Below are 23,470 nucleotides of genomic sequence, written 5' to 3'. Positions count from 1 at the left end.
TCTAAAAAAGAAGTACATCCTGTAACTTTCTAAGCATCAGGAAATAATATATATTTTTCGATCAAAGATTCTTTAACAGAAGGTTAAGTCTTGACAAACCGGTAAATCTTTTTGAAGATAAGAGTTAAGTTTTGATCAACTAGATCCAAAACAAAAATCTATTATAACACCCAAACCATTATTAGGATATAAAACAATTCAATTACTTGGGGATTTTGAGCAAATACTTCAAAATTCGTATAATCTGCATCAGAGAACAAACTTTTTATTAAGAAAATGCCGCTGCTACATATGTAACAAAGGACACAGCTCCAAATTGTCCTCAAAAAGGAAAAAATGTCAAGAAAATGATGCAGAAGCCAAACAACAATGCCCGCAAAATCCGGAATGCCGAACACCTGAGATTTCTGGCAATTATCAGCTCGATATGAGCGTTTTTTGGCAGCTTTAGAGGACAGATTCCTTGACGAGTTCCTGCAAACAGCAATGGACAAGTTCTAGAGAGGGAGGGAGAGCAGATGGCTATGGCTTCAAGAGTAACACCCCTTTTTGCTCGTATGCCAGCAAGCTTTATCCACATTTTAATTGTTGAAGTTCAGCGCGGCATGGGCATTGGCATGGGGGAGAGAGAGAAAAAAGATCAATTACAGACATGCATTTAGGTAAATATAATGGAGCATAAAATATTACAAGTGTAATAATCGACAAAGATTAATGGAACATAATAAAAAACAATCGACAAGACAATGTAGTCCCTCAACAAACTGAACAACCCCATTCAAGATGTCTTGGGGACCACCAAACTATTGTCATGGGAGAGAAACAACCCCATTCAAGATGTCTTGGGGACCACCAAACTGTTGTCATGGGAGAGAGTTGCACGGAGTTTTAAGGTTCCTCTTTTTCTTGCCGGTAAGCTTGGCTGAGAGAGACCCCGCTTCTTACCACACATCTCCCCATTCCTCTCTCACCACCATAAAAATCCAAAGAAACAGGGTGGGTTTGTAGCATATATACTCACCATCAAACAATCTCTATCACTTGGAAAAAAGGCATGCAGCCTCCCACTACTGCCATAACTCATAATCTTTTTACCGTAAATCATAAAAATTTGGCCTCCACATACAAGCACTGGAGAGGGATGCCTATCACCTTCCTTCAGCACATTTTCACTATCATATTCGAACCCCAACTCGGGCAAGATGTACGTTGATTATCTCCTCCCACTTTGTCTTCAGTTTTGCAAAACCACACCATTAACTTTTTAGATCAAGCCCTACTACAGCCACAAGAGAAACATGGCCATTCCTATCCAAGAGCAACATGGCCAACCCACACCGAGGGTGCACTATCTCAACTGCCTCTCTCACCATGTCGAAGCTGATCAACCTGCAGTCCATCATAGCATGTATGGCCAATCGATATAAGATTCTTCGTGCCAAAGATTAGAGGTTTTTTTGGCATGCAAGCCTCCATTGTCCCATCAATGAGTCAAACAGCTAGTATTCCAGAATGGGCTTCCTCCATGCCAACACATTCGATACTGTAGTCAAAACCCTGAATTTCCAATGCTGGGGGTCGAAATAGAATCCAAAATAGTATGCTGAGGATCAGGGAACTGCAGGAAGGCAGGCAGATTGGCCGGAGATTTTTCGTGGTGGGAGAATGGGAGGAAGAAGGCACAGGATTGAGAGGGAGAATAAGGGCCGAGAGAGTGGGAGAATAAGGGGCGAGAGAGTGGACCTGTACCAAATAAGGAAGGGGAGGATAAGAGTTCATTCCAAGATCTTGAGACAATCTTGAGACCATACAAGGGACAAGCCACTTGAGTAGGATTTCTTCTACTAAGTCATCAAGCAAAATTCTCCCATTGTGAGAGAGAATAGAAATTACCAGGTCAAAGAGAGTGGATGAAAGAGAGAGAATGAAAGGTACAGCTTTTAGAGAGAGAGAGAGAGAGTTTGTCAAGAGAGAGAGTGGTAACTGGTTAACAAGAGACTAGGTGAGAGAAAACAGAGGTGCGAGAGGGGGAGAAGAGACTGACAGAAAAGCAAAGTCACCTTCGATGAGAGAGAGAGAGATACCTAGTAAAAAAAAAAAAAGAGCGAGAGAGAGAGTTTGGAATGAATGACAAACAATACTAGGCTCTTTGGGGTTTACAAAATCATCCCAAGTCAATAGAAGTCAAATACACGAATTATAAAAACTCTAGGTTGTGCTTTTCAAAACTTAAAAACACGACTATGTAAAATCATTAAAATACTTCACAAATGTTATGTGCTGGTTGTTGCTATAAATGAAGCAGAAACATAGCTAACAACCTAAAACCAAATAGATTTACGGCCTGGTGTGTAATTTGAATTCAAAAAAATTTGAATTGGATGACATGGAATTCCACCAAGAAACACTATATAAACGGCAAGAAGACGCTGCGACAATGATGCTAAGAGAAGTTTTCATTTCCTATCATCGTCGCGGAGGAACCTAAAGGTCTTCATATACAATGCCAAGGGCACCAACGGGATTTCACATTAATGCCAAAGCCATTTTCATAACTTATGCGCGTTGTTCTCTACCGTCATCAGTAGTACTTGAACGGCTCAAATTCATCCACAATAATTCTACATCATCAGGAGAACATCATCAGGATGGAACGCCCCATCTCCATCATCTCCTTCAATTTTTCAAAGTTATCGACATATACGATCCCAAAAGATGGCAGATCACTCATGAGTCCACCACCTATCATTCAAACGTCCAAACAGCAAAGGATCCTGCCGCAGTGCGTGCTTACATCTCTAAAGAGGGATCTTTCGTTGATTATGGAGAATTCCATGAACGACACAGATCAAACACACAACAAAGGATGACATATAGGCATATATCATCATCTATGTCCGCGGAGGATTTCTTGTCCCGATGTGAACAACAACCTATTATTTTTGCAACACAACTAGAATTCCCTAATCTTCCAGATGAATTATTCAATTGGATGAATGTGTTGCTTGCGCAAGCAATACCTGACAGACCTATAAGCATTGTCATAGAAGGTCTGAGTCGGACTGGGAACTCAACAGGCAAGAAGCTTAGCCCCGCACAATTATTTTAGTGGATGGATGGACTTCAGTGGTTATTCGAATGATGCAATACCCTGTCATTGACAATATCGAATTTCGCCATTTATCAACAAGAAAGAATTAATTGGCTCACAACATAAGTTTGAGGCGCATATCAAATATGGACGTCCTGTTTCTATTAAGGGTGGGATACCATCCATTATTTTATGTAATCCTGATATGTCATGGAAGCTTTATAGAACGGTTTTGATTCTAGGGCCATATACTTTCATCTGTACCATTATTCTGAAATAAAATTTTCATTACGTTCGAAAATGTATTCTACAATTTCAGTGTGAAAATTCACGATGCAACAGACAAACTAGCCGCACTAAACTATCAATATAGCATTCTGCATCACATTCGCATATTCTCCACTAGTAGCATTCTTGACCATTTGATATTTTGCGTGTGGGGCCCACACGCAAATTCAATCTTTTTCTTTTCTTTTTTTTTAATTCAACTATTTATTATTTTTGCTGAAATGAAATAGAACGCACTATGGATGGGGTAATGATTAATATGCGTACTAGTGGTTATTTAAATAAAAGAAGAGTCAATATGCATTCAGATATTAATACGCATATTGAACATATAGCATTTAGAAATATGCGTACTAATGGTTATTATCAGGGTTTTTTTTTTTGCATTTAGAGAAACATATAGCCCATTTGAAATATGCGTACTATAATAATAATGGTTATTATTATCAGGGTTTTTTTTTTTTTTTTTTAACAAAGATATGCCCATTTGAAATATGCGTACTAATGGTTATTATCAGGGTTTTTTTTTTTTTGCATTTAAAGAAACATAGCCCATTTGAAATATGCGTAGTAATTGGTTATTATCAGGGTTTTTTTATTTTTATTTTTATTTTTTTTTATTTTTTATTTTTTTTAACAAAGGTTACTTCATCATTCATTCACAAAATAACATAAGTACTTACCCCAAAAAAAACCCTATTTTTTTTCTTAAGAATGGTAACATTTTACTTCTTCATTCATTCACAAAAATAACACAAGTACTTTTCCAAAAAAAAAAAAAAACATAATGCGGCAGCAATGCAATTTATAAAAATTGCCATCACACAATATACAACATTGAAAAACTCCAACTACTTACATTCAATCTCTCCCCCAAACTCTGGGCCTATCTTTATATCACAGTTAACACATCTAGACTGCATCTTTAGCCAAAGCATCTGCTGCTGCTGAGTTTTTCTCTCTATATACATGCCATATGAATATGAGGACAATGAACCATAACCTCCTAACTAGCCCTCCAATACCACAATATCTCTATAAAATTGTCACATTTCTTTCGTTCACCAATGAGTTTTTCTCTCTATATACATGCATATGAACCTAACATATCAGGCCAATGAACCTTAACCTCCTCCCAAAGCATCAAAGGAACCTTCATTTTCTTCTTATTCCAACGAATCACTTTAATCCCTTGCTCCATTAGTTATACACAAAGGCCCACAATATCTCTTTAAAATTGTCCCAATATGACCCCTAACTAGCCCTCCAATACCACAATATCTCTATAAAATTGTCACATTTCTTTCGTTTACCAATGAGTTTTTCTCTCTATATACATGCATATGAACCTAACATATCAGGACAATGAACCATAACCTCCTCCCAAAGCATCAAAGGAACCTTCATTTTCTTCTTATTCCAACGAATCACATTAATCCCTTGCAGCACTGATCTTTAGCCAAAGCATCTGCTGCTGCTGAGTTTTTCTCTCTATATACATGCCATATGAACCTAACATATCAGGCCAATGAACCATAACCAAAGCATCAAAGGAACCTCCATTTTCTTCTTACACCAACGGATCACATTCATGGAGTCCCCCAATGATCAATTTACCACCAAATTGCTCGGCCACTTTAATCCCTTGCTCCATTTTCTATAAAATAAATACACAAAGGCTCACAATATCTCTATAAAATTGTCACATTTCCTTCGTTCACCAATGAGTTTTTCTCTCTATATACATGCATATGAACCTAACATATCAGGACAATGAACCATAACCTCCTCCCAAAGCATCAAAGGAACCTCCATTTTCTTCTTATTCCAACGAATCACATTAATCCCTTGCAGCACTGATCTTATCTCAGCTCTATATAATAATACACAAAGGCCCTTAATATCTTTTTAAAATTGTCCCAATATGATCCCTAACTAGCCCTCCAATACCACAATATCTCTATAAAATTGTCACATTTCCTTCGTACACCAATGAGTTTTCTCTCTATATACATGCATATGAACCGTTAACCATAAGCTCCTCCCAACGTATCAAAGGAACCTCCATTTTCTTCTTACACCAATGATCAATTATCACCAATCTGCTACTCTAATCCCTTGCAACACTGATATCATTTCAGCCTCATCCCTTGCAACACTGATACGCACAGGCCCACGATATTTTTTTTTATGATCCTTACTGCGCACCTCTAATACCACCTCTGCCAGGAGATTCCATAAAAATTTATCTGGGGGTTCCCATACGCCCATCTCCAATACCACCTCTGCCAGGATTTCCCATGGAGATTCCATAAAAATTTATCTGGGGGGTTCCCATACGCTTTCTTGATTAATCATGTCATCCTTATCAAGGGATGCAACTGATACATTTGATCAATCATTGCCCACGCAGGCTCTTTAGTGATCTTCCAAAGTGAACTTCCTCAATGCGAAAATATTTGTAACATGTACTGCAGCACCCACTTCCATATATTATCCAATTCCATATTTTTCCTTGTATACCCACAATGCAAAAACAGAAAGATGGTCACGTTTCTCTTCAACCTTTTACACATGTATTTGTTAAAAAACTTTTCCTCCTTTTTCTAAGCACATTAATGGTCATGCTACTAAGCAATCAAATAAAACATGGGTACAAAGGATGCCATTGCTGCATCCCACCCTCATGTCCGGTTTTCTGGGCATCCAAGAAGAGCATAATTCATTATTGGAGGAGATCATGAATTTGCATGATGCTATCATGTTTGAGGGAGATGGTGAAAATTGGAGATTTTTTGGGTGGGAGAATGGGAGGAAGATGACACATGATTGAGAAGGAGAATAAGGGGCGAGAGACATGTACGGTTTTCTAGGCATCCAAGAAGAGCATAATTCATTATGGGAGACGTCATGAAGTTGTATGATGCATCATGGTTGAGGGAGATGGTGGAAAATTGGAGATTTTTCGTGGTGGGATGGGAGGAAGATGGCACATAATTGACAGGGAGAATAAGGGGCGCGAGAGTGGACCCGTGCAAAATAAGGGGTCATCAAGCAAACTGCCTGACAGAGAACCCATCGTGAGAGAGAATAGAAATTACCAGGTCAGAGAGAGTGGATGAGAGAGAGAATAAAAGGTATAGATTATAGAGAGAGAGAGAGATAATTTGTCAAGAGAGGGATTTACTTACAATGAAATCACCCCAATTTGTCAAGAAGAGCATAATTCATTATGGGAGAGGTCATGAAGTTGCATGATGCTATCATGTTTGAGGGAGATAGTGGAAAATTGAAGATTTTTCATGGTGGGAGACTGGGAGGAAGATGGCACAGGATTGAGAGGGAGAATAAGGGGCAAGAGAGAGGACCCGTGCAAAATAAGGGGTCATCAAGCAAACTGCCTGACAGAGAACCCATCGTGAGAGAGAATAGAAATTACTATAGAAATTACTAGGTTAGAGAAAGTGGATGAGAGAGAGATAGCTTTTAGAGAGAGAGAATTTGTCAAGAGAGGGATGTACTTACAATGAAATCACCCCAAGTCAATAGAAGTTAAGTACACGAATCATAAAAACTCTAGGTTGTGCTTTTCAAAACTCAAAAGCACGACTATGTAAAATCATTACATATACTTCACAAACGTTATATGCAAATGGATTTCAGATATTATACCTTTTTTTTTATTTTGTTGACATGAATTCAGATATTACCTTATTGAGAATATAGAACGCACTATGGATGGGGGTAATGATTAAAAAAATTCTCTACAAAGTAATAGCCCATTTTGTTCAATATGTACTAATGGTTATTTAAAATAAAAGAAGAGTCAAACATACTTTGTTCAATATGTACTAATGGTTATTTAAAATAAAAGAAGAGTCGAACATACTTTGTTAGCATACAAGATACTTTGTCAAAGTAACCTTATATATAATATCAGGGTTTTTTTTTGTTTAAACAAAGGTAGCATTACTTCTTCATTCATTCACAAAATAACATCTTTATTTCTTCATTCATTTATTCATTCAAAAAATAACACAAGTACTTTTCCCCAAAAAAAATGAAAATAACATAAGTACATCAACAAAATGCAGCAGCAATGCAATTTATAAAAATTGCCATCACACAATATACAACATTATAGAAAAACTCCAACTATTTACATTCAATCCTTCCCCCTAACTCTGGGCCCATCTTTATATCACTGTTAACACTTGCATCTAGACTGCATCTTTAAGCCAAAGCATCTGCTGCTGAGTTTTTCTCTCTATATACATTCAATCTTTCCCCCTAACTCTGGGCCCATCTTTAATATCACAGTTAACACTTGCATCTAGACTGCATCTTTAAGCCAAAGCATCTTCTGCTGAGTTTCTCTCTCTATATACATTCAATCTTTCCCCCTAACTCGCCCATCTTTAATATCGCAGTTAACACTTGTATCTATACTGCAAAACATCTGCTGCTGAGTTTTTCTCTCTATATACATTCAATCTTTCCCCCCAACACTTGCATCTAGAGTACATCTTTATCCAAAGCATCTGCTGCTGAGTTTTTCTCTCTATATACATTCAATTTACTTCCTAACTCTAGGCCCATCTTTAATATCACAGTTAACACTTGCATCTGCTGCTGAGTTTTTCTCTCTATATACATTCAATCTTTACCCCTAACTCTGGGCCCATCTTTAATATCGCAGTTAACACTTGCATCTAGACCGCATCTTGAGCCAAAACATTTGCTGCTGAATTTTTCTCTCTATATATACATTCAATCTTTCCCACTAACTCATGGGCCCATCTTTAATATCATAGTTAACACTTGCATCTAGACTGCATCTTTATCCAAAGCATCTGCTGCTGAGTTTTTCTCTCTATATATACATTCAATCTTTCCCCCTAACACTTCCATCTAGACTTTATCTTTATCCAAGGCATCTGCTGCTGAGTTTTTCTCTCTATATGCAAATGAACCAATTATCAGGAAATGAACCATAACCTCCTCCCAGAGCGTCAAAGGCACCTCCATTTTCTTCTTACACCAATGAATCACATTCATGGGGTGTCATCCTCAATGATCCACCAAATTGCTCAGCCACCTTAATCCCTTGCAGTGAATCACATTCATGAGGTGTCATCCTCAATGATCCACCAAATTGCTCAGCCACCTTAATCCCTTGCAGCACTGACCTTTATCTCAGCTCCATTTGTTTTATTAATAATACATAAAGCCCACAATATCTCTTTAAAATTGTCCCAATATGATCCCTAACCAGCCCTCCAATATGCCACAATTATCTCTATAAAATTGTCACATTTCCTTCGTACACCAATGAGTCACGTTCATGGAATCACCCACAATGATCCATTATCACCAATCTGCTACTCTAATCCCTTGCAGCACTGATCTTATCTCAGCTCCATTTGCTATGTTAATAATACACAAAGCCCACAATATCTCTTTAAAATTGTCCCAATATAATCCCTAACCAGCCCTCCAATATACCACAATTATCTCTATAAAATTGTCACATTTCCTTCGTACACCAATGAGTCACGTTCATGGAATCACCCACAATGATCCATTATCACCAATCTGCTACTCTAATCCCTTGGAACACTCATATCATTTCAGCCTCATTTTCTGTTAACACCCAACAGGCCCACAATATCTTGTTTTATGATCCTTAACTGCACCTCCAATACCACCTCCTCTGCCAGGATTTCCCATCGAGATTCCATAAAAATTTATCAAGGGGTTCCCAGACGCTTGCTTGATGGGTACTACATGTCCTCCTTATCAAGTGATGCAACTGATACATTCGATCAATCATTGCCATCGCCAAAAATTATTTTCTACTAGATGCCCCACGCAACCCCTTTAGTGATCTTCCAAAGTGAACTTTCTCCAACCTAACATTTGACAACTCCCACAATGTGAAAATATCACACACATGCTCTGTAACATGTACTGCACCCACTTCCACAATGCAAAAACAGATGGTCAACCTTTACACAGAATACATGTATTTGCTAAAAACTTTTCCCCCTTTTTCTAAGCACATCAATGGTCAACCGCTTGTTCATGCTAAGCAACCAAAATACAATATTTTACTTTCATTGGTGTTGGGCAACTTCCAAATTCTGACCCACCTCGTCTCTTGCCATCGTCTTCTATCATTAAAGAGCAAGTCATATGTAACAATAAAAGCCCCTTGAGAATTTGGTTCCAAATGATATCTTTTCCTTAGATAATAGAACCTTTCACCACCTCTTCACCAATCCAAGTAATATTCCAGATGGCATTATACCCATATGCATTGACCATTTCTTTCATATTTGAATTTATGAAGTCACTTTTGCAAACGAAGTTGGGAACTGTACCTTTAGAGATCTGTCCCCACCCAATTCTGTTGCTAGAATCTGGTTTGTTCCATCTCCCGCCGATACTCTCATATTCCTTAAAATACCTCATTTTGTGCAACAACCCCCATCTAAATCTGAGTAAAGCCTTTCTTGTTTAAGCTCTCATATGCCATCGGTATTTCCCACATTTCTCTAACAATATCCTTTTCCATAACTGATCACCTTTCATTCAGCACCATTTGTTAAGTAAAGCACTAGTCAAGCTTTTCACATCCATTCCACCTCTAGCTTCATAGGTACAAACCTTATCCCAAGCTACCAAACAGAAATTCTGTTTTATCTTCATTTTCTCCCCACAAAAACCTCTCTTGGACACAAAAGTAAACTAGAGTTTGACAAAGTTAACCTAATTAAAGTCAATCTCCCTATCTAGGATAAAAATCTCCCTATAAAGTCAATTTCCATAAGTCAAGCTTAAACTGCACATTTTGGATCACAGGGTCCCATATAGATCTAGAAGCCATTGAACCTATAACAGGAACCTTCCCTACACCACATCTAAGAACTGCAGGAAACCCTATAATAAGGTTGGTCTTGTTCCAATTCACTCTAAGACTAGTAACCACCTCAAAACAACACAAGAAACTCCTCAAAGTTATTATTTCACACTATTTGTGCACTACGAAAAGTTAGTGTGTCATCTGCATACCAAAAATGTAATATCTGACTTCCTCTATCACTCACTTTAAATCTCTTCAACAGTCCAGCCTCCACAAAGTCTGCATCACACTGCATCTAATTAAAGTCGACCTAATTAAAGTCAATCTCCCTACCAAGGATTAAAAATTTAGCTTTCCAACAGTTAAGCTTAAACTGCACATCTAATTAAGGTTGACCTAATTAAAGTTAATCTCCCTCACAAGGATTAAACAAACTTAACTTTCCATAAGTCAAGCTTACACTGCACACTTTGGATCACAGGGTCTCCTATAAGGTTGGTTTTGTTCCAATTCACTCTAAGACCAGTAACCGCCTCAAAACAACACAAGAATCTCCTCAAAGTTATTATTTCACACTCTTGTGCACTACGAAAAGTTAGTGTCATCTCTGCAAACCAAAAATGTGATATATGCATTCCTCTATCACTCACTTTAAATCTCTTCAACAGTCCAAACCTCCACTAAGTCTATAAGTCTCACACTACATCCAATTAAAGTTGACGTAATTAAAGTCACTGCACTACGAAAAGTTAGTGTGTCATCTGCATACCAAAAATGTAATATCTGTTTTCCTCTATCACTCACTTTAAATCTCTTCAACAGTCCAAACCTCCAGTAAGTCTCTAAGCATCACACTACATCCAATTAAAATTGACCTAGTTAAAGTCGATCTCCCTCCCAAGGATTACAAATTTAGTTTTCCATAAGTCAAGATTAAACTGCACATCTAATTAAAGTCGACCTAATTAAAGTCAATCTCCCTCCCAAGGATTAAAAATTTAGCTTTTCATAAGTCAATCTTAAAATTGCACACTTTGGATCACAGGATTCCATACAGATCTAGAAGCCCTTGACTTCAATCTCCCCCTCCCAAGGATTACAAATTTAGTTTTCCATAAGTCAAGCTTAAACTGCACATCTAATTAAAGTCGACCTAATTGAAGTCCATCTCCCTCCCAAGGATTAAAAATTTAGCTTTTCATAAGTCTATCTTAAAATTGCACACTTTGGATCAAAGGATTCCATACAGATCTAGAAGCCCTTGACCCTATTAACAGGAAACATCCATACACCACATCTGCAGCAATTTTTCCCGCTCTTCATCATTTCAACACACCCCTATAAGGTTAGTCTTGTTTCAATTCACTCTAAGACAACACAAGAATCTCCTCAAAGTTATTATTTCACACTCTTGTGCACTACAAAAAGTTAGTGTGTCATCTGCATACCAAAACTGTAATATCTGGCTTCCTCTATCACTCACTTTAAATCCCTTCAATAGTCCAACCTCCACTAAGTTTCTAAGCATCACACTACATGTCTCAACCATTAAGGTAAACAAAAAGGCGACAGTGGATCACCTTGTCTTACACGCTTGTTGCTTTGAAAAAGCCCTTGGGTTGCCCGTTTATCAAAATTGATAAAACAGACAGAACTCAAACACTCCTCAATCCAACTTATCCATTTAACCACAAAACCCATTTGCATCCATCACTTTCATAAGAACATCCCAGTCCACCTTGACATGGGCCTTTTCCAAATTGATTTTACATATTAAGCTGGTGCCCCTAGCTTTACTTGAGCTAATACACTCATGAGCACACAAAATATAATCCGTAATTTGTCTCCCTTTTAAAATGTAGACTTTGGCCCATTCCAGGGCTTATGTTTCTCTACATAAAATTAGTAGTTAATTCAAATCGTATCTCAAGCAATACTGGAGCAATTCAAGTCATGCATTTTCACGGGGATTGACCCAATGCAAGACTGCCCCTCCCATTTCACCTTCCGTTCTCCTTGTACTTTGTGCCTTCCTTTCCTTTGTCTGCACCTCCAGAAGCAACTTGATCCATTTCCTTGAATTTATTCTCAAAAAAATAAAACTAAAAGAAAATGAATAATAATTTCTAGCTTTAATAATATTTAGGAATGTGATGCGGCCATGAAAGAATCACCCTAATTTGCATCAGAATGATACCCCAACTTTTGCCTATATAAAAGAGATTCAGCCATGAAAGAATCAACCCTAATTTGCATCAGAATGATACCCCAACTTTTGCCTATAAAGTGGCAGTTTCATCGTAACAGTCAGCTAAATAAATCGAATTTGTCACCCAAAAGGATATTCCCATGAGATGTTCTTGAGTTCCTAACATGATGGTAGAAACTAAAAGAAAAGGATAATAATTCCTAGCTTAATAATACTTAGGAATGTAGCCATAAAAGAATCAACCCTAATTTTCATCAGAATGATACCCCTACTTTTCCCTGTATAAAAGTGATGCAGCCATGAAAGAATCAACCCTAATTTGCATCATCAGAATGATACCCCAACTTTTGCCTATATAAAAGTGGCAGTTTAATTGCAACATTCAGCTAAAGAAATCAAATTTGTCTCCCAAAAGGATATTCCCATGAGATGTTTCATGAGTTCCTAACATGATTGCAGAAACCATCAACAATAATAAGTTCAAATGCAACACTGATAAAGAAATAAGACACTCTTAGGTAACTTACCTTGGTTTTCAAGGCTTGCAGAACACGGTTCGCCGGCGTTACAGAGAGAGAGAGAGAGAGGTTAGCTGAGAGAAAGCATACAAGAATGAAAGAAAGACTCGAAAGGGAATTTTATAAGGCCCGATCTATCGATTATGATCCAACGGTCATATCGTCCAATGGTCATATCCTCTAACAGTCATAATCCAACGGTCATATCCTTCTAACGGTCATAATCCAACGGTCATATCTTTCCAACGGTCATTTTCGAGGTGAGCATTGCTGCTAGTTATCCAAAAGATTTCATGCTCCTAAGGGAGCATTTTGTTCATTACTTTCTTGGGCAAAACTTAAGTAGATAATGAAAGTGGGCAGACCCAACATGAGAAGCTCTCTTTTCCTGCCTTCCTTTTTTGTCTCTCCAAATAATGAGGAAAGAAGCCCTTATATATGGGAGCTTACAAGACTTAGTAAATATAAATAAATGAAACTCAAGTTTTATACACGCACATGCAACAAAAATAACAAAATAAAGAGTGGTTAAAGAGCAATTTTCACCTTTATAAGAAAAAAAGGGGCAAATTGGTCATTTGCCTCTATAAAGCCAATGTCAAAGACAATAACCTAGAAGGTCCTGTATCTTAATACAAACCTCATATAGGGCTCTTTTCTTAAAGATCCCTTGATATAGGACTAGTAAATTAACATGTGTTACACATATAAATCTAATAAGATAGAAGAATGATAAAAACACTTTAGAGAAAAATAAATTAATAATGCATTTTAACATAAAATATGGGCAGATGAAAAACAAAAAATGAATTAAAAAATAAAGAAAATAAAGTACCTTGCAAAGCTAATATCATTTACTTTTGGGGTGTGCCACCCTAGGTGGTACTTCATGGGCCCCACTTGCATGCAATAGTGTGCCCATTAACATATTAGGCCTCCCATGCAATATTACAATGATTAAAATTAATTAAATGATTTTTAAAAATCCATAAAATCAAATTGGAATATTTAAATCAATCTAAAATCAATATCTATGGTTTTATAAATCCAAATTTGATAAATAAAATATCCAGAGAACTAGAAAAATTCAAATAGTAATTCTAAAAATCATATATCATTAAAAAATATATAATTAAATTCATTAGATGAAAAAATGATTCATATGTTATACGAATTAAATAAATAAATGTTGAGGCACTCCACCTTCAACTGTAGACTGCGATCTACACTTGCTTTATCAAACCAACCCAGTATTTTACATGACCCATAGTCTTTGCAGGGGTTCATTAGTGGGTCACTAAAGTCAGGCCAATAAGCCAAGGGGGTCGTAATCCAGATTTGTGGATTTCAAGTTCTCCCCTAGAGACATACCAATGTCACATATATCTGATGTGACTACAGCGCCTACGACGCATAGGAATATCTCTCATACATACATAAGCTTTATCCTGAAGGTGGTTTGCTATCCCGAAATGATTATCATATGTGCATGCCGTGTGATAGTTCGCGAATGAGACTTTGGCCCCCGTTTTTTAAGGCCACCATCACACACAAGGGTCATACAGTCCCTTAGCTCACTCATCCGGGCATACTCCGACCTCATCAATGGATGACTTATTATAACCTTTATCAGATAGTTTTATATACCCAGATAATATAGGTTTTTCTCAACCGATTGGCCTAGCTCGTCAAGCTCAGTCTGGTATCTGCAAACATCGTTTTCTTAGTATGATCCAAGAGGGACCACACTCGCATTGAGTCCATGTTCTACTATATCATTTCATTTTACAAGCACTCATAAGGACTTTTATGACCACACTCACCTAACATCTCCCACTTGGCCTTTGAGGCCTTACATTCTCTCTTCTTCACTTTCTCTCATCTCCATCTTTCTCTCCCAATTATAATCTCTTTCTCAAGTATTTTTCACTTATTCTCTCTCAATATATTAATTATGGCTTTTGCCTTCAATGCTTTCACAATAGAACTTTTTGAGGCAATACCTTTTTTCTCTTTACTACTCGGATCTCATCCCAAAAGTGGTCATAGTTCATATTTCATATTGCATCGCGAATCATAAACCTATTGTCACAGAAGATTATTATGTACCTTCATCGTATGGGGGTCGTATGTTTATGGGCTCAAAGGAGTTCTTCAAACAAGCGGCTCCCTTCTATAGCCATACAACCAGTGCCACACGTCTGGGTACTATGGGTAAACAACATTATAGTCTGTTGTTCCCATTGACCTGTCAAATATTAGGGGGTGCTCCTACTGGAATATTTAGTTTATCTGAATCTTTATTAATCTCACCTCATTCCTTAGATGATGGAAACACGATTTTATATGTTTGGAGTCCTATGGAATCGTGGCTCATTTGACACATATATCGCCGTCATGTTGTCAAAGAAAATCCTTACTGCCTCATAACGTACAGGGTGAAAATCAAGTCGATTAAGAAATTTCTTAATCCATACGGCCTCCTTGGCTGCCAAACAACATGCCACGTACTCTGCCTCTATGGTGGACAATTCCACCATTTCATGTTTCTTTGATTTCTAAGAAACTGTACCCCCTACAAGCATGAACACATATCCATGAAATAGATATGGATACATGAAATAGCTTCGCATTATCTGGATACATGAAATAGCTTGCATATGTACATCTAAATATCCAAGCAGCTAAAAGAAATGTGGGACTGTAGCAGCTCCACTCAATTATTGCACATATAACATATATTCTCAACATTCTTATGCCTATATCATAAGGTAGCATATTAAGTCTCATGCAATATGTAATTCAATGCCCGTTGGTTTCACAATATGGAAAAAAACAGGTTTTGGTGTGAAAATGAAATCGTGGAAAAGTCAGGTTATTTTCCAAGAGTTAATTTCCATGAAAATTTAGTATTCTAGTCCTTGAGCAAACAAAAATCCCAAAATCCATGTGTAAGCGGATGATTGACCCAACGCTTCATCAATTAAAATCAAATAAGAGCTCGCTCGACAGATCAATAAAAGATCGAAGTGCTTTCAATTAATACATATAGTACAATAGGGATAACTTAAGACCGACCCAATCTCGAAGTATTGATGAATATCATCCAGTTCCTATAGAACCTATCTGTCAAATAGCCCTATAAGAGGATTCGGCATGATGAACCATAACTCGTTCTCTCATCGGGGATATCTACCCAAAACAAATTGAATATCGAAAGAAATTGAAAGATCGAGGAACTCTCCAAAACTTGTTCAAACTTTTGGAAAGTTTTTGTTTTGTGATTCTATCTCAATTGTGCCTGCTATGTTTGTGATATTTTCCTCAAGAATCCTCTTCTGACATCATTCCATGCCTTCTTTGAGCAAGAATGTCCCCTTTTTCCTCGACTTTTTAAATTTCAGTTGCAGAAATAACAACGGTTTCCCACCTTTGCCATTCTCTTGATTCTGAGATCTTCAGCCATCAAGAATTTAGTGAATCACCACTACAAGCTTCCCTATAGCTCATTGAAGCTTGAACTTATCATTCACTTCTTGGAACACATCATAATTGAAAGCATGCAAATCCTCAATTCATCATCCTAATGCTTCTCCATGCCTTGGGAATAACTACATATGGTATCTCACTAGATTACCAAACTATTTCCTCATCAAAGGCTCCCCCTCGTCAGGATCACCGCGTGACTTTTTGCTCACGCGAACTTGATTTTAACAGTAAAATATGATCCAAATACCATGAATTTCACTTTGGTCACTTAACCACTCAGTACAAACTCGTAATACAAGTTTAATTGCTTTTGGACCACATTTGGACCCAAATTGCAAGTTCACCTAGGGAGGCAACATGCCAATGTACCGCTCATGGTGAACTTGGCTCCATCACTGTATGCATGTCCAAATTTCACAATATTATGGGATGTTACCATATCATTTAGAAGATCTCTCTATAGGCACCTCTAACTCCCCTAAGATCAAGGAAAACATCGTAAAATGGTAATTCAAACATCTTTACCAAAGATTAGACCATTTGGACACCTTTTGTCCAACATGTCATGTCCACTGCAAGGCACTATCCCTGGCACCTCAGCTTAACCCTTAATTTTACACATCAAATGACTTGATTTTTAACACAGCCATATTTGATCCTATGAACAACATTGCCAAGATTTTGGCCCATTTGGAAACAATCATCGCATATTTCTGGGCTAGGGACTATATGGCCATTTCACAATTTTTGTTCAGTGTGTCAGGAAACACCCCTGAACATGTAGTATGTGCTCTTGGTCTACTGTATGTCTTGCACTTGTTTTATGGTTGTATTCGCATCGTATCTAGCCGATTATGTATATGATCTTGGATGGTATCCTAGTATTTGGGATTTCTAGTTCTACAATTAATGTGCTCATAAATCACATATAATCGAGGTTATACAAGAATAGATGTTCATTTCCACTTTAATGAAAAAGAAACAGTGTTTAGTTTTCTCCAAATGTTCGTGGGTCTTGATTTAAAGGAATAATTCTCACACTCCATAAGCTTTTCACATATATGATACTTTTTTTTTTGATAAACTTCACATTTATGATACTTCATCATGAAGAGTCTGAGCCAACATTCTTGATTACTGCTCACTATGCAGTTCAGGCTAGTACAGTCATGTTAGCAAAGGCACTTGTACTTAGACATAAGTAGTATCCTGAAGTTTATAATCATGTTAACAACGTGTTTGAAATGTTATCTAAGTTTGTGCCTGTGGACATAGATGATATAGAAGTCTGGAAGGAACATTTACAACATCAAGTTAATGATGAAGTTGCATATGACGAGCCCAGAAGTGGTGTAGTGGGTGAAAGTAGTCATGCTGCAGAAGACCTGGCTCCATCCACACAACTTGCGGTTGAGAAGCCCAGAAGGCATAATACGCGAAAGAAGTAGTATCAGCCCAAGAAAAGACGAGTAATGTAATGGTCTTTCTGGCAATGTAATGGTCTTTTTGGCCATTGTAATGTTATCATATTGTAACGAACTCTCCAGCAATGTAATGGTTTTTTTGGCAATATTTGAGTGTTTTGAGTTTGTGTACATGCAATTTATTATTTTTATTTATTTAATTAGCCCTCTGTTAGAAAGGTTATTGTAATGGCTTAGATGATAATGATGATGATGGACAGACATAAAATTGGATTTGTATAAATCAATTTATAAATTTTGAGGCCAATATTCAATTTATAAATGAATGTGTTGTGAATAACACTACTCATGAATTGAACTCATTATATTAAGGAAAAAGTTTATATAAGGATGTAACCTTATAATGTAGAAGTACGGATGCACCTCAAAAATCCATCGGAGAAAGTAGTTTTAATGTTGAAAAACCCTTTGATTGATCTTCTCGACATTGATTTTTGGTTTTTGAACAACCGAAATTCCAACCTTTTCGGTGTTCAAAAACCGAAAAAGGGTAAAAATGATTTTTTTTATAAAAAAATCGTTATGAAATGAAAAAAACGGATATTTAAGTAATAACGGAAGCATTTGATATTTTGGTAATAACATAAACTATAACGGATATATATGTAATTTTCCTGATTTTATTGGGATTGTATGTTATAATACTATTATATTTTTAGAATTAAGAGGTCATAATTAATCCTAGCTATCAAATGTCAAATCGGTCAACTTAAAGTATGTAATGGAATTCGAAAAAAAAGATTTTGAACTTTGAACTTGATCAATCATACACTCCCAACCTTTTGATATCAAATCTAACAATCATAAGTCATGTGACTTAATTGTATAAAATTTACTATATATTTTCCAATTTTATTTTGTCTTGTCATTCATGTTAGCAACATGACAGAGAAGATTCGGATCCGATCCGGATTTTTTTTGGATTGCGCCTCAATTCTTTGTGATCCTCATTCTTTCTACATCAATGTAGGCGATCCCCTTGAGTTAATGTCAATACAAAAACTTTCAAGTTTTTTAGTTGAAAGCCATGTGATTTTCCCTTGATTTCCACTTCGTCCCGGCTAGAGTTTTGTGGTCCCCCTTTTTATATAAAATTCCACTAAATTCAGTTTTGGAGTTGGGGAGAGGGTAAGAGTGTAGATGGTGGAAGTAAAGGGCTGTGTATGGATATTAAAGATGTCGTCTTTTCTAATTGGTTTTTTTTTTTTTTTTTTCATTTTGCTAGAGAGAGAAAGAGAGTTCATTTATATTTGGTTTTTTTTTTTTTTTTTTTGCTAGAGAGAGAAAGAGAGTTCAAACATGTAATAATTTTTATCACTGAGTTTTTCTTATTTTGCAAGAAGGGGTTTTGTGTCAAATTCAAACACGTTTCATTGCTTCTAAGCGCGTTGTATCAAATTCAAACACTTTTTTGGTTTCCCTCATTGACTTTTGTCATTTATCATTTTTTTCGTATTTTAGGCTCCTAGGCGATAATATCTCAAGTTTGGATAAATTTTGATTTTTTTGAGGTCTTCTTGTTGGGTTTGGATATTTTTACCTCAAATTTGGATAAATTTTGATTTTTTGAGGTCTTTATGGGTTTGGATATTTTTGGGGAGATTGGATTCCCGACACTAGTCAAAATTTAGTGATAGCCAACTGTTTGTTTGTCCATTCAGGGGCCACAATAAAATTCAAATGGAATAAAAATGGAATTCAAATGGAATAAATTAGGGTTCGGATTTGGATCTGGATTTTTATAAAATTTTGGATTCCGATCCAAATCCAAATAGTCAAGATTGGATGTATACTATTCGGATCCAGATTTAGATCTGGGTGGATACGAACCCGATCCGGAAAATTCTCTACTCTACAATACTTTATGGTTTAAAATTTTTGGTGGCTAAGAATCTAGGTCATTACTATATCATTAAAGGGGATTCTCCACTAAACGTCATCAATTGGTGTAACATGAAGCATAAGTCTTCTTGCGAGTTGAGATCGGTGTTGGTACAAATTTGAGACATTGCTAGTTTCTTTGTGCATGTTTATGGGTTGACAGATTTCTTGCAAAAGGGAGTACCTTTTTATCTGAGACTTTGGTCTTTGACTCTGTAATATCTTTTTAGATTTTTAATATAATATCTAATTTCTGTCCAAAAAAAAAAAAAAAAACAACTATAAAGTTTTTTTGAAACTCAAAGAACGCTATTTTTAGGAATTTATAGTGATTTTTTTTTTTAAAATTTTGAAGCCAAATCCGGCCTATTCTCTGATCCAAATTGTCGATCCACCAATCCAACATAGTTTTTGAAATGGCCGATCCGGATCACCAATCTATTTTTTTTTAAACCTTCCTTAAAATAGATCTTGACATGTGAGGCGATTAGATATCAGCACATCAAAAATACACATTTTTGAGGTATTGTACTACCCTATAGATCATAAAAAATAAAAAAAATTTAAAAGAAGAGAAAATATCTTCATATTCCCTTTCATTTCACAATAGATCCAAGGTTTTAAAAGATATCTTGGAGCATAAGTATATTTTAAATAGGGTGTCATTTTTGTTTGGGTCAAAAATTTATGGTCAAAAGGGTCTACGGGGTTGTAAGATAGAAAAGATGGAGACCTTTTGCTTATAAGTAATATTTTCAATTATTGGGTCTCATGAGATATGAAAGTTAAAAATGGGGGATAAGGAGATATTTTCCCTTTTTTTTATAAAAGCCATCCTCCCAAAATTCTAGAGGGAGAGAAGGGCTGCGGGAGAGGACCAAGAGGAGAGAGATGTGTTTGGAAGAACACGAGAGGAGAGAAGTGAGACATGCATGAAGAGAGATAAAGAGATAAATTTGGGGTAGATAAGTGAAGAGAGAGAAAAGATTGGGTTTAGAAAGAGTATGTCTTCCTCACATTTGTTTAGGTTAAAAAATAGGTTTAAAGTGACTAAGAGATTTGAAGATATCTTTTGACATCTTGGGTTTATCAAGAAATGAAACCTAAAAATAGGGGATATGAAGATATTTTCCCATATAAACAAAAAGTAAGACGCATTTTTTAAATTAAAAGGGAAAATTATAAAACCCCCTCCCCCAAGTATATTATCTATGCAACTTACCCCAGCTAACCTTTCCTCTCACTTTTTTCCCCACAACTACCTTTCCTCGCAAAAACCCTCCAAGATAAAAAGTTGATATTTTTTGGATGGAAATGCCCTTCCAGTATAAAAAAAGTCAATTGGCAATCCCAAGTAGCATATTGTTGGAGCGACCAATTCAACCGCCGGAGCGATGTGGCTCTAGAAGGTGTACTGCTGGAGCGCATCTTTGTATTGCCGGAGCGCTTGTCTTCATTGTCAGAGCGACCTATTCAACCGCTAAACCGTATGTCTTCATTGTCGGAGCGACCCTCTGCATTGCTAGAGCATGTATCTTCATTGCCAAAGTGACCCTCTCCATTGCTAGAGCACGTGTCTTCATTGCCGGAGCGACCCTCTGCATTGATGGAGCGCGTGTCTTCATTGCCGAAGCGACTTAGAGCGTGTGTCTTCATTGCCGGAGTAAATCTCCGCATTGCTGGAGCGCATGGGTAAAACGCATGGGGAGAGAGTCATGGATAAAAGTCACGAGGAGAGAGAGGGGTAGTTTAGTCTCTTTTTTCTTTTTTTTTTACTTGAGGGGTATTTGCGAAGAAAGGTGGTTGTGGGGAAAAAATGAAAAGAAGGTTAGCTCGGGGTAAGTTGTTTGCAATTTCGGATTCCGCCTCTTCTATGGAATTGACAGGATTTGGAAGATGGTACAAACCCTATTCGAAAAATTTTGGAGTTGTTCAAACGATGACACTAAAAACGACTGTTGGACTTGGAACATGGTACAATTGCCTTTAGGGAAATGATCGGGTGAGTAATCAATATATCGTGTCACTTTTTATACTATTAAAGACCTTTTTTTTCCCTTTTTTCTTTCTAACTCCAAAGCTTTCGTCTCCGGCCTGCAATCTCTATCTACAAAGACATATTCCCTTGCTTACAGTCTCTCTCATAATAAGGGGAAATTCTGATTTCGACATTTAAAAAGCTAATGTGGCCATTGATAAAATAAATCATTTTCCACGGTTTTCTTTGTGAACATAACTAGCACATTTTTAAATTGAGTATTAAGTTTAAGGGGAAGCTAGATTTGATGTATCTATCATCTTGACTCAATTTACTATCGTCATCTTCAAAGCTTTTTTCCAACTAATTGGGGTGATTCAATATGCCCTCCACTTTATTTTAGTTATTTCTTTCTAGCTATGTTTCCTCCACAACATAAAACTTATATACTTCCTCTTATCCAATCGTCCATTCTAGACGGTTGAGATGGCCCTAATCACAATATCACATCTCTACATTATTTTATTTTTAATTTCTTCTACAAAATATTTATACACCGAATTTTGGGCATCCACTTCTCTCTTAAACTCGCACTTGTATAAAATATTAAAATGATCAAAATACCCTTGAAAGTTTGAAAGGGTATTTTGGTTATTATATTTTATCAAAAACTTCTATTTAGTATTTACGTGATTCACCCTGTAGGATTACATCCATGGCCTTGACAAGTAGAAATCCACTATCACAATAAAAATTACAATGGATTTCTACACTTTCTTGGATCGAGCAAATCTATGAAAAGCTTAAAAAACAATGTAGATTGAGCAAATCTATGAAAACTTAAAAAACTTGAAAATTGACGGTCAAAAAATGCATTACAAGTTGCACCAAAAGTTGAAATCCATTTTTTTCTCTCATGCCCATGTATCACGATGACCAATTTGAGGATATTTGGGCATTAAGTTAGTTTAATTGAACATTAGGAAATAAGTAAGTATTGTATTTAATTAACCATTGCATTTTGTTTAATTCATATGAACAACTTTTCCTTTTTCCATTTTACATGGGCAAGGCACAAACGCGCATATATATATATATATATAAAAGAAATAATGGGATTAACCCACTAGCTCATATGAACATATGAGCCCAACGACTCATATTAAATTTGGGCCGATCTGACGATCACAGATGTCCGATAGTGTTCTCAACATCTATAGGCAAAAATGAATAGTGATTTCGCCTACCCTCATCACTATCCAAATTTCATCGCGTGGTCACGATTGTTCGATAGTTTTTATTTTTCATTTTTTTTTAACAAATCGGAATGACCTAAAATTTGGAAGGTATATACATCTTATTGAGGCACATCTAATAAAAATATAAAAAAAAATTATCCGTAAAAAAAGTACCAAAATACCTCCGAAACTTTTTGGGAGCATTTTGGTCAATTTTTTCGTTCTTTTTATATTTTTCAAAGATTCCCCTATTTTTGATGAATATAGGTTCCAAATTTCAGGTCATTCTGATTTGTAGAAAAAAAATGAAAAATGAAACATTACCAGACAATCGTAACCGCACGATAAACTTTGAACGGTGATGAGGGTAGACAAAATCACTGATCAAGTCCCAAAAGAGGTGGAAAAAAGTCATGAGGAGGCCGTTCC

General features: G+C 36.5%; 1 non-coding gene across 1 annotated transcript in view; it reads right to left on the bottom strand.

The window, feature by feature from the left end:
- Positions 1–249: 249 nt before the first annotated feature.
- The window catches only part of LOC18429995 (uncharacterized), a 115,131-nt gene continuing 91,910 nt past the window's right edge, over positions 250–23,470 (bottom strand). Inside the window, exon 38 of the transcript XR_016058575.1 lies at positions 250–568. This is a non-coding gene — a transcript (uncharacterized LOC18429995). The remainder of the gene's footprint in view (positions 569–23,470) is intronic.

The sequence above is a fragment of the Amborella trichopoda genome, chromosome 6 (assembly GCF_054954075.1).
Source record: "Amborella trichopoda isolate Santa Cruz 75 chromosome 6, AtrichopodaSantaCruz75HAP2 v2.0, whole genome shotgun sequence".
Classification (NCBI taxonomy): domain Eukaryota; kingdom Viridiplantae; phylum Streptophyta; class Magnoliopsida; order Amborellales; family Amborellaceae; genus Amborella; species Amborella trichopoda.
Note: the sequence above shows the minus strand (reverse complement) of the source record. Positions and strands in the feature narration are given on the sequence as shown.